This window comes from Camellia sinensis, chromosome 3 (assembly GCF_055761805.1).
Source record: "Camellia sinensis isolate YWXY chromosome 3, ASM5576180v1, whole genome shotgun sequence".
NCBI classification, from domain to species: Eukaryota; Viridiplantae; Streptophyta; class Magnoliopsida; order Ericales; family Theaceae; genus Camellia; species Camellia sinensis.
Window position 1 is genome coordinate 33,418,154 of NC_138963.1, and position 10,221 is coordinate 33,428,374.

Here is a 10,221-nt window from a genome sequence, read left to right on the forward strand (position 1 = left end):
CAATTTTCTTTTGGCATCGTCCTCCGCATCACGGGGAGGGTCAGCCCGGTCGTTTCGGCGGCCCTTGTTTCTGTCATCACGGTTTGGATCATGGCACTGGTCTTTTGACCAGTTGTTTGGGCGGTTATCCTCCTGCCCAACCGAGTGAACTTTCCCCGTAACCCTCCTGTCCGCCGCGACCGAATTAACCTTCTCGGTCGCGGAGGCGGCATCATCCTCCACACGAATGTGCTCATTGATCCGCTGCATCAATGACTCCATGGTTGTAGGTTGATGCATCGTGAGTGAATCTCGCAGCCTATGTCCAACTGGGAGACCCCGTTTGTACTGAGTGATCGCCAGATTGGTGGGGTAGTCGAGGATCTCATTGTAAGTTTCCCAGTATTTCGCATTGTATGCCTTCAACGAACACCCAGACTCCATCTTGACGCCCAGGAGATGGTCGACCTCCTTCGGTGTTCGTGTGTTGGTTTTGAATCTGGTGACGAAGGCTTCTACTAGTTGCTGCCACCCCTCAATACTCCCCTCCGGGAGCCTCTCGAACCATTTCAAACCCAGCTCTTCCAAGCTTGCTGGGAATATAAGGCACATCAAGGCGTCATTCCGTCGGTGTCCAGCCATTACTTGCCGATAATGGCTCACATGCATATATGGATCCGTCCTTCCATCGTACAAAGTGAACTTTGGCTGGTGGAATCTGGCGGGGAGTGGCGTACTCTCAATCTCTGGAGACAGCGGCGTGGCTGTAAGTCGCGCCAGCTCTTTGTCCACTAGCGCAGGGGCCATCACTTTGGGGGCTGGCATCGCCACTTCCTCACTGTAACGCACTGGAGCGCTTAACCTCTACAATGCTGGCACTCTCCGAGCTTCCCGACAGCGCGCCCTCTCTTCCAATACATCCCTCAAGTCCCTGGAACGTGTGGAGAAAGAGGATCCCGCCGTCGGCGTCGGGCGTGAGGGGCGGTATGTGTTGTCGCGAGAGAGGGACCTGCCCTTCCCTTGGTTGGAGCCCCCAACCCCATAGTTCCTGGTGATGGAGAGAGAGTAGGTCCTCTCCTGGCGGCGACTGCTACAACGAGGGGACGGGATGCGCTCACTGAGGTTGCCCTCTCCAGCAACACCCTTCCCTTCAATCTGGCGTTTCAGCAGCTCCATCTCCGCCGCCATCTTGTGAATGACGGCGTCCTGGTCCTTGAGTTTGTGCTCCAGGCGCTGCGCATGGGACTCCCCCCGGCGTCTGCGGCCCCCAAGACTCTGCGAGCGATCAGCACTCCTTCCGCGTTTGTCTCGCGCACTTCGCGAAGGAGTCTCTAGGCCCGCCATGGCTGGAATATTCAGAGGACCTTCTCTCAAGCGGACGTACTCAGGTGTGACGCCATCGACGACGGACAGTGGGGCTTCGCCGTTGATGGCCATGGAAATGGTCGAAGAAGCTCTGAGAACAAGTGTTGAGTATCAAAAAACTTCCCACAGACGGCGCCAATTGTACGGGGGCGAAATATCCTCTGCTTTCCGTACTCCTTGTACTCTGAGCTTCTCTTGACGGCATCTACCTGGCAACATAGAAACGGTGAGCTGCCCGGCGGTGGTGTGCCGGATAGACCCTCTGACGATCAAGTCAGTTCACTTGAGGAAGAGGAAGAAGACTGAGAGAGAGAGTGTTCTCTTTTTGGAAGAAATTGCATACCTCTAACGTTCGCCCTCCTCCCTATTTCAAGGTTGGCCATGCAGCCTCAAGATTATGCGCGCACTACCTCTGCTGTCCTTCCCAAGACAGGTGGCAGTACTCGCCTCTTACCACCTTACGCGTGTAAAGGCTTAGTCCTCCCAACAGTACACGCAGAACTGCCTAACGGTATTGAGGCATATGTGGAGCAGATGTCCCTTCTTTCGTGCCATTGGCCCAGGTGGCACACCTGACCGCAGTACCACGACCGGCCTATTTCCCAAGAAGAACTATCGCTACAGGCGCTCAACCGCGCTATGCCCCACCGGACTGCCCCTTGGCAAAGGGGCGGCGGGGGGGGGGACGCCCATGGATCGGGCTGGAGTTGACCGGTTCGTCGTGGCATACCAGTCGCGAGGCATGCCAGCCCCCGTTCGTTCTACCTTCATCCGAGATTATATTGAATCTTCCCATCTCGGCTCACCGGTCAAAGACGCGTCATCCCTCCCTTGTCCACGGTTTAGCCCGAGCTAGTCGCAGCTCGGCCAGGCTTGGTTTCCGCTCGGTCAGCTGATCCTCGAGACCGAGCAAAACAGACCCGTCTAATCCCTGCTCGGCCGTACTAACGGTCCAAATCTCCCCTCTCACTTATCATGAATGACACTCATTCTATGGCACCATCAACACCAGTGAGTGCAAGAATAGAGAAGTACAGTAACGTACAGAGGCTTGAAGCAAGTCTAGGACATGCTCGAGCTGCAATAAGAGAAGCCTTAACAACTAATGAAGATCATCACACTCAAGACCCTGACTACACCCCTACTGGTCCTATTTATTGGAATGCCACTACCTTTCACAGGTAACCCATTTTAACATTGCTTGTAAATCATAGTGGGATTTTTCAATTCTTTCTTTCTTTTTTTTTGTTCTTTTTTTTTTTTTGTATTAGGAAAGTTATGCTATTACTCCTTATACTTTAATCGAATTGAAGTATTACTCGTTTCTCCGTAATTTCAATTTGAACCATGCATTTAAAGTTTTGTTATAATGTAGTCTCCTTGTTATGTGCCGTTAACATTTTATACGAAAAAAATCACATGTAAAATTAAAGGAATCAAAGTGAAATTTAAAGAAACTATCGGAGTTACGCCGGTAGTCTTTATAATTTCTTTTAAATACTATTTTAGTTTCTCTAATTTTGCATGTGATCTTTTTTTAACGATAAATGGCGGATGGACCAGATCACAATAAAATTAAAAAGTATGATTCATATTATTTAAATTGAAACTCGTAAAATTTCACTCAAACAAGAGAATCAACATTGTAATTTACCCTTTCTTGTTTTTTTCATCCATAAAAGGGATAGGATGAATCTTAAACTTGTACTTTCAGAGTAAATTGCAGAAAAAAATATAAATTGGATCAAGGTCACTAGTTTCACCAATAATTGAACTGTGAAATTATAATTCTATCATAAATGTATTAAAAATTACGATAAATTACACTAATCACCATCAAAATTTTGTCCGAATTTGACTATTGTTCAACGTCTTTAATTGCGACAACTTTAACTAATGTTGATTCTCTTTTCACTTACTGTCAAAAATTTAGACAAAATGCTCACATGACCACATTTTAGGTTTATTAGAAGAAGAAATTTGTATGAAAAATTACGTTTTTACTCTCCAACTTTCACTTAAATTTCACTTTATTAGTACTTTATGTTTCAATTATCACTCAAATTTCAAACACCACAGAGTAACAGAAGTTCCACCTCCAATAACTCACAAAACACGTTTCTTTGTTTTCAAAACATTTGTTCCTTTCTTACGTAACGTAAAACAAGAAACCGACAACGTTATCAAACAAATATTTATGTTTTATTTATTTTTTCAAAATTGATAATAAAATCTCTAGAATAATTTTTAATCCAAACTGCAGGAGCTACTTGGAGATGGAAAAGCACCTCAAAGTATTTGTCTATGAAGAGGGAGACCCCCCAGTCTTCCACTATGGTCCCTGCAAGCACAATATGCAATTGACGGACTTTTCATTCAGGGAATGGAGATTAGCAAGTTTAGGACCAGAGATCCAGAGAGAGCCCATCTTTATTTCCTTCCATTCAGTGTGACAATGATAACTCAAGTTGTTTATGTTGTTGATTCTCATGATTGGGGTCCCATGAAAAACACAGCCAAGGACTATGTTGATGTCATTGCCCACAAATATCCTTACTGGAATCGAAGCCTTGGTGCTGATCATTTCATGCTTGCTTGCCATGATTGGGTAAGTTATCACTTCTTAATTTGCTTCTATTTAATCTTCTCTTGTAACCAAAATCAACTAGTTATCCTAATTATGCACAAAAAAATATAAAAATATGAGGCCAAAATGAATTTGGGTTATGTATTGATTTTCTTATGCACATAACATTATAGGTGGAGAGAGTATAAATAGGTTTGTAGACTTGTCTTTAACTAGTACGGTTGGCTTGGCCGAACTTGATATGAGATTAATTGTGGATATTATGAGAATATATCAAATTAAACATCTCATAAATAGGTGGAGAGAGTCAAACTTTTAACTTGATTGATTGAATTTGTTCGCTACACTAAGAAGAGTGAGATTTTATTCACACTTGACTCAACTAACCAAATATGTGAATAAAATACATTCCTTCACTTTAAATGAGATCCGACTACTCAGTGGATATGGGCAAAGCTACACATGGAAGGGATTGATTACTGAATGCATGATTTAGTATCCAATTTGAAACAGATCAGGTGTGTAATATAGTTTAGTGGTGCATTGGTCCTTTTGGGCTGGTGTTGCTATCAGTTTTGTTTCTATTGTTGCTGTCTTGTTGGTAGCTCACAAACTTATGAGGATTACTACTTGCAAATGATAGGGTATGCTTCCCGGTGCCAACCTAATTGGGATGGAGTTGCTTTATTGTGATGCTTTTGCACTTTCTTCTCCCTTTATTGATGTATCTCATTACTTTGTAGTTGTTTTTTCATCAATAAAATCTCTTTTTTTAGCTAATAACGAAAAAAAAAAGAGATCCATTACACTTTTAATGAGATTTATTATACTATTAGCAATGCAATGTATCTAAAAAATTTTCTAAAAAAATATCAACACAAAATATGTTTTACTGTGCAAAATAGAATCTAGACCACACTTCAACATTTTGAGTTAATTTCTTGTGTTCTCATTTTATGGCTTTTCTCTTACATAGGGGCTATAAATTCAGAATTTGTTACTTAAAATTTATCTAAAAATAATAATCAATAGTTCAAATTCATTTCACAAATCCCATAATTCACCAATTTAATCTCCACCACACAAAATAATTCTCGACAAAAATGTAGATATAAATTATAAGTTAATAGAATTTCTTTTCTCTTATACTATCTTAACCAATCAAAGAGTGTGTGTACACACCATCAAGTATAGCAAAATTATTGAATTAGGAGGCAAGTACTTGCTACTTTGTAAGGATAGGTAGACTAATTCTCATAAGTACTAATTTAACAATTAATAATTGACTTTCGTTGATAAAAAAAAGAAAAAAACGAAAAAAGTGTAACAAAATAATTTCTCTGAAGAAACCTTGGCATGGTAGTTCTGTGAAACATTTGTTCTCATCAAATAGACAACCCGAAAAACAGCGCCATGCACCACAAAAAGAGCAAATTCAGTTGATTCTTGTTCACTCTTTGGATAACCTTGTTAATTCTCGAGCATTTATTTCACTGTGTTGCATTTGAAGGGTCCGGAAATCTCCTTTGCAGTCCCAAACCTGTACAACAACTCCATTAGAGCCCTCTGCAACGCCAACACCTCCGAAAAATTTAACCCTTCCCGCGACGTCTCCATCCCCGAAATCCACCTCCCATCCGGCACCACCACCGGCATGCTCGGTGGCCCCTCCCCTTCCCACCGCCCCCTCCTCGTCTTCTACGCGGGTGGCGTCCACGGCCCCATCTGGCCCATTCTCCTCCACCACTGGCAACACCACAAAGACCCATCAATCCAAATCCACGAATATCTCCCCAAAAACACATCATATTTTGCCATGATGAGGCAGAGTAAGTTCTGCATTTGTCCCTCGGGCTACGAGGTAGCGAATCCGAGGACAGTGGAGGCTCTTTACACAAGTTGTGTACCGGTTTTGATTAAGGATCACTATGTGATGCCTTTTAGTGATGTTTTGAATTGGAAGACTTTCGCGGTGGTGGTAGCAGTAGAGGAGATTCCGGACTTGAAAAGGATTTTGGAGGGGATTTCGGGGAGAAGGTACTTGAGGATGGTGAAGAGGGGGAGGGAGGTGAGGAGGCATTTTGAGGTTAGTTCGCCACCGAAGCGGTACGATGTTTTTCATATGATTTTGCATTCTATTTGGCTTAGGAGGCTTAATGTCAGAGTCCGTGATGTCGATGTGCCGTGAAAGGCAAGGGGTGCAGAAATGCTAGAGAGCAAGAAACCAATTTATTTAAGAACTTCTATCGTATGTCTAAAATGAATTTTGGCTATACATTATTTTATTTTTTTGATATTTTGTTGTGATTAATTTCTTAATCTTGGTGTGTGCTGTGGATTTGTTGTAGGGTGAAATGGAGGTGGTTGTGTAGGGGTATTTTGGTAAATTATGAAAATTAGTATTTTTTATTTTTTTTTCTTTTGTCTTTTATTAGTTATAGCTGAAGGATTTTGGGAAATGAAATGATTTTTTATGATTGAGTTTCTTTTGTTTCAGGATTATTGACCTGAAGTTTGTTTTTGTTTGTTTGTTTGAGCAAATTATATTATCAGTATCTATAGTTTAATTTAGAAAATGATATTAAACACAGAATTGTTAAACATAGTGGCTTGGAAAATCAATGTGGTAAGCCAGGTTGTCAATATTATTTATTTATTAAATATTTTTTAGGGGAGTACCTAGTAAATTTGTGTGTTTGGTATCTTTGTCTATATTCATTTATTTATACTTATGAATACATAACCAGTGCGTGTTTAGAGCTCGTATGCTAGCAATGTTGCAATCATGCAAAACCATATTTGTTTGGGTGTGTAAAAGGTGTGATTGTCTGTTTTCTCGATACATACATGTGTATTGGGTTCATACTCTCACTTTCTTCATGAGAATGTGTCTTCGAATTTTAAATGAGTGTAATTGTAGCAAATACATAAATGTTATAAATCATAAAAATTATCCTTAAGTCTATTTCAAAACGAGTTGTATAGTGTAAATCTAAAATTAGTAGGATGAAATGTGAGTCACACTTAAAATGATTGTAGTCAATAAATAAAAATTTCTGAATATTTTTCTGAGTTGTGTAGCATTGTTTGGACCAAATGTGATTAGGCGGAATTAACTGGCCATGTTTGGCTTCTTCTTTTTTTTTTCTTTTTTTTTTAAATTTATAAAAAAGTTGGATTTTTTTTTTTTTTGAAAAATTAGAACTAATTTGATAAAATTAAATTTCAAAAGGATATTTTTAAACTTTTAAAAATTATTTCTAACCTCTTAAAAAAATAAAAATGATAATTATTATTATTTTTTACTAAATCAAATTTTAATTTTTTTAAACAATTTTCTGAAATAAGTGTCAAATGTAATGTATGCTGTAGTTGGGCCGTGAACAACATTTCAAAAATTGAATGTTGTGGATCCTTGTTCTTGGCCCAAGCCCAAGAGCAACAACCCAATCAGAAAAAAAGATGAGCTCTATGGTCGAAAAGCTGGAGGTCTGTTCTCATCACGCTGAACCACCACCGTCTTACCAACGGAAAATTATTTAGTGGTACGTGTTTGTACTCTTTATTAATTCAGCAGTGATTTAAATTCCCTCCAACTTTAACTCACACTACCCCACACATACATGGCGGGTGGTAATTGGAGGAGAAAAAAAAAAAAAAAAAAAAAAGTGACCAATCAAAAAAGAAAGGGGGTCAAAGGGGATGGGAGAAAGGGGTCCCAATCTTTATTCTTATTAATTATAATATATTTTATCTCTTTGTTATTTTCTAATCATTTAACATCTTTTTCACTAATTAATGCCTTATTTGGAAAACTGACTATTTTAATTAATTTTTTATTTAATTTTTTTTTATTATTTTAGCGTTGACTTTTTTTTTGTAATTGATTTAATGATTATGAAAGAAAAAATAAAATGATTATAAATTACATGTGACATTTTATCTTATTAACTACTTTAACTCCCTTTATGTTTTAGTTGACTATGTTTAGGACCACCAAATAACTTCTCCGGAAAATGAGTGAGAACACTAATTAGTGTCACCACTAATGATGTGACAGTGGGTCCCACCCAGCCACAGTGTTATTGTGTCTTTTTTTTTTTCTTTTCTTTTAAAGTGAATGCCACGTCATTAGTGGTTGTTTTAGAGTACCACGTTTAGTGGTCTCTATCATTGCTGAATTTCTCCTTAGGGGTGTTTTGGAAATGGACCAAAAAAGTTAAAAGCTATCTTTTTACCAATTTTGAGTCATATCACCTTTTATATTAAATAGTCAAAAAAAATTTAAAAATCAAAAAATCAACTTTTTACCATATTCCCAAAACACCACACTAACCTACCACCAAAAGTCTAGTAGCTGTGCCACCGCACCCAATTACGTGTCAGTCAACCATCACAAGCCCACAACATGTGAAACCAGTCTTCAGAATCACAAAACTCAGATCAAACAAACAAGAGGATGAAAAAGATATAAGAAGGTGTGTCACGACCCCATTCCACCCCTAGTAGAATAGTGCCATGATGGCTAGTAATCCGAGATTACCAAAGACCAACTTATAAGGATTCACACACAATTAGAGTATACATATGGGGCTAACATGTGCGGAAGCAATAAATTTAAATCTAATTAGTCCATAAGAACTGTGCATAAATCGAATGAAATGTCATACATCTTACCAAGGTCTTACAACTTGGATACAATAAAATGAAATACAAAATACATCTTGACCAAAAGACTTTTCAAGCCATCATATACAAAACACAATGAATTACAAGCTAAGAAGTATGATCTTCAAGATGCTATAAAATGCGAATCCAAAACAAGTTGCAAAGCACATCTAGGCGTCACCGCCATCCTGCTCATCACCTACATATATATAGAGAGGGTGAGCTTAGATATTCAGTGAATGGTACAAGTAATAAAGGGTTTGCATGAATAATATCTAAGATCTTTATCAAAGCGATACACATTATATCTTGCGCAAAATCAAAGACAAAACAAGTTCATCTAACAAATCTTTCAAGCTTCATCAATCAAAGTCTTTCAAGGCTTTCAAGTTTCAAGGGATGACATTAACAAAGGTGCTACAAAAGGTTAAAGTCCTCTAGCACGTAAGGACTTGTGCTACAAATGCTTATAGTCCCCTAGCACGTACGGACTTTCAAAGGTTGTGCTACAAATGCTTGTAGTCCCCTAGTACGTACGGACTTTCAAGGATTGTGCTACAAATGCTTATAGTCTCCTAGCATGTACGGACTTTCAAGGGTTGTGCTACAAATGCTTATAGTCCCTTAGCACGTACGGACTTTCAAAGATTATGCTACAAATGCTTATAGTCCCCTAGCACGTATGGACTAGTGCCACAAATGCTTAAAGTCCCCCGACACGTACGGACTTCCCGAGAATGTCATCCAAAACAAAACTTACACTTGGCATACAAAACTTATACTTGGCACACAAAACAGGGATAATAATTCATGCTTGGTTAAATACTTTTCAAAACAAAGCAAAGCAAGGCTTATCAAAACATTATAATATAGCTTTATTAAAGATACCACTCACATAGTTCTTCAAACGCCGGGGTCAAACGAGAGTCCAAGTCCTACAAACACATGGCAAAGTCTATTGAATGCACTTTCAAACAAGCTTTACATGAATGCAAATGATCTCGGCATTCCTTCAAAACTAAGTCGAACCAAAACAAAACACTGTTTCTCATCTCGGGGAAAACTTGCTGGGCACCAACCATGTCTTGGCCGAGGTCCCACACCTCCTTGCCGAGGTATGGCCCCGATGGCCACATTCAAGGAAATGAAGTCAGGAGAATCTGGGTTTCCGTTTCTTGAAGAACATGAAGTACATGAACATGAAGAACATGGATGCAAAGATCATAACTTATCATTACAAAATCTGAGATTTCATGCTATGAATTCAAAAACATGGACCTGGCTACCCATACTCGAAGATTTTATGAAAACAAACACAAAAACATGAATCTTAATGCCAACTTTCGGATTAAACAAGGCTTTTTCTTCAAGAACACATGAATACCACTTTCTCTTTCTAAACCCAACTTTAACTCGATGCATGGCTTGCAAATCAGGTTTGATCATGCAATGCAGCTAGATGATCAATAAGAACAACAAGAGTAGATTAAGATTCTAACCTCAAAACTCGAATCTAACGGTTCAAGCACCCAAAGATCAAGCTTGGAAATCTATTCCCTCTCTAAGAACTCCTTCTCCCTCTTCTAGAGCTTCTCTCTCCTTAAGAACCAAGACATATAACA

The 10,221-nt window shown here is 39.4% G+C and overlaps 1 pseudogene across 1 annotated transcript; it reads left to right on the plus strand.

The window, feature by feature from the left end:
- The first annotated feature begins 2,337 nt into the window (after positions 1 to 2,337).
- LOC145821418 (putative glycosyltransferase At5g03795 pseudogene) lies at positions 2,338 to 6,702 on the plus strand (annotated as a pseudogene). The gene is made up of 3 exons (XR_014363340.1): positions 2,338 to 2,525; positions 3,608 to 3,952; positions 5,442 to 6,702. The product of XR_014363340.1 is annotated as a putative glycosyltransferase At5g03795 pseudogene (transcript).
- Positions 6,703 to 10,221: the final 3,519 nt, after the last annotated feature.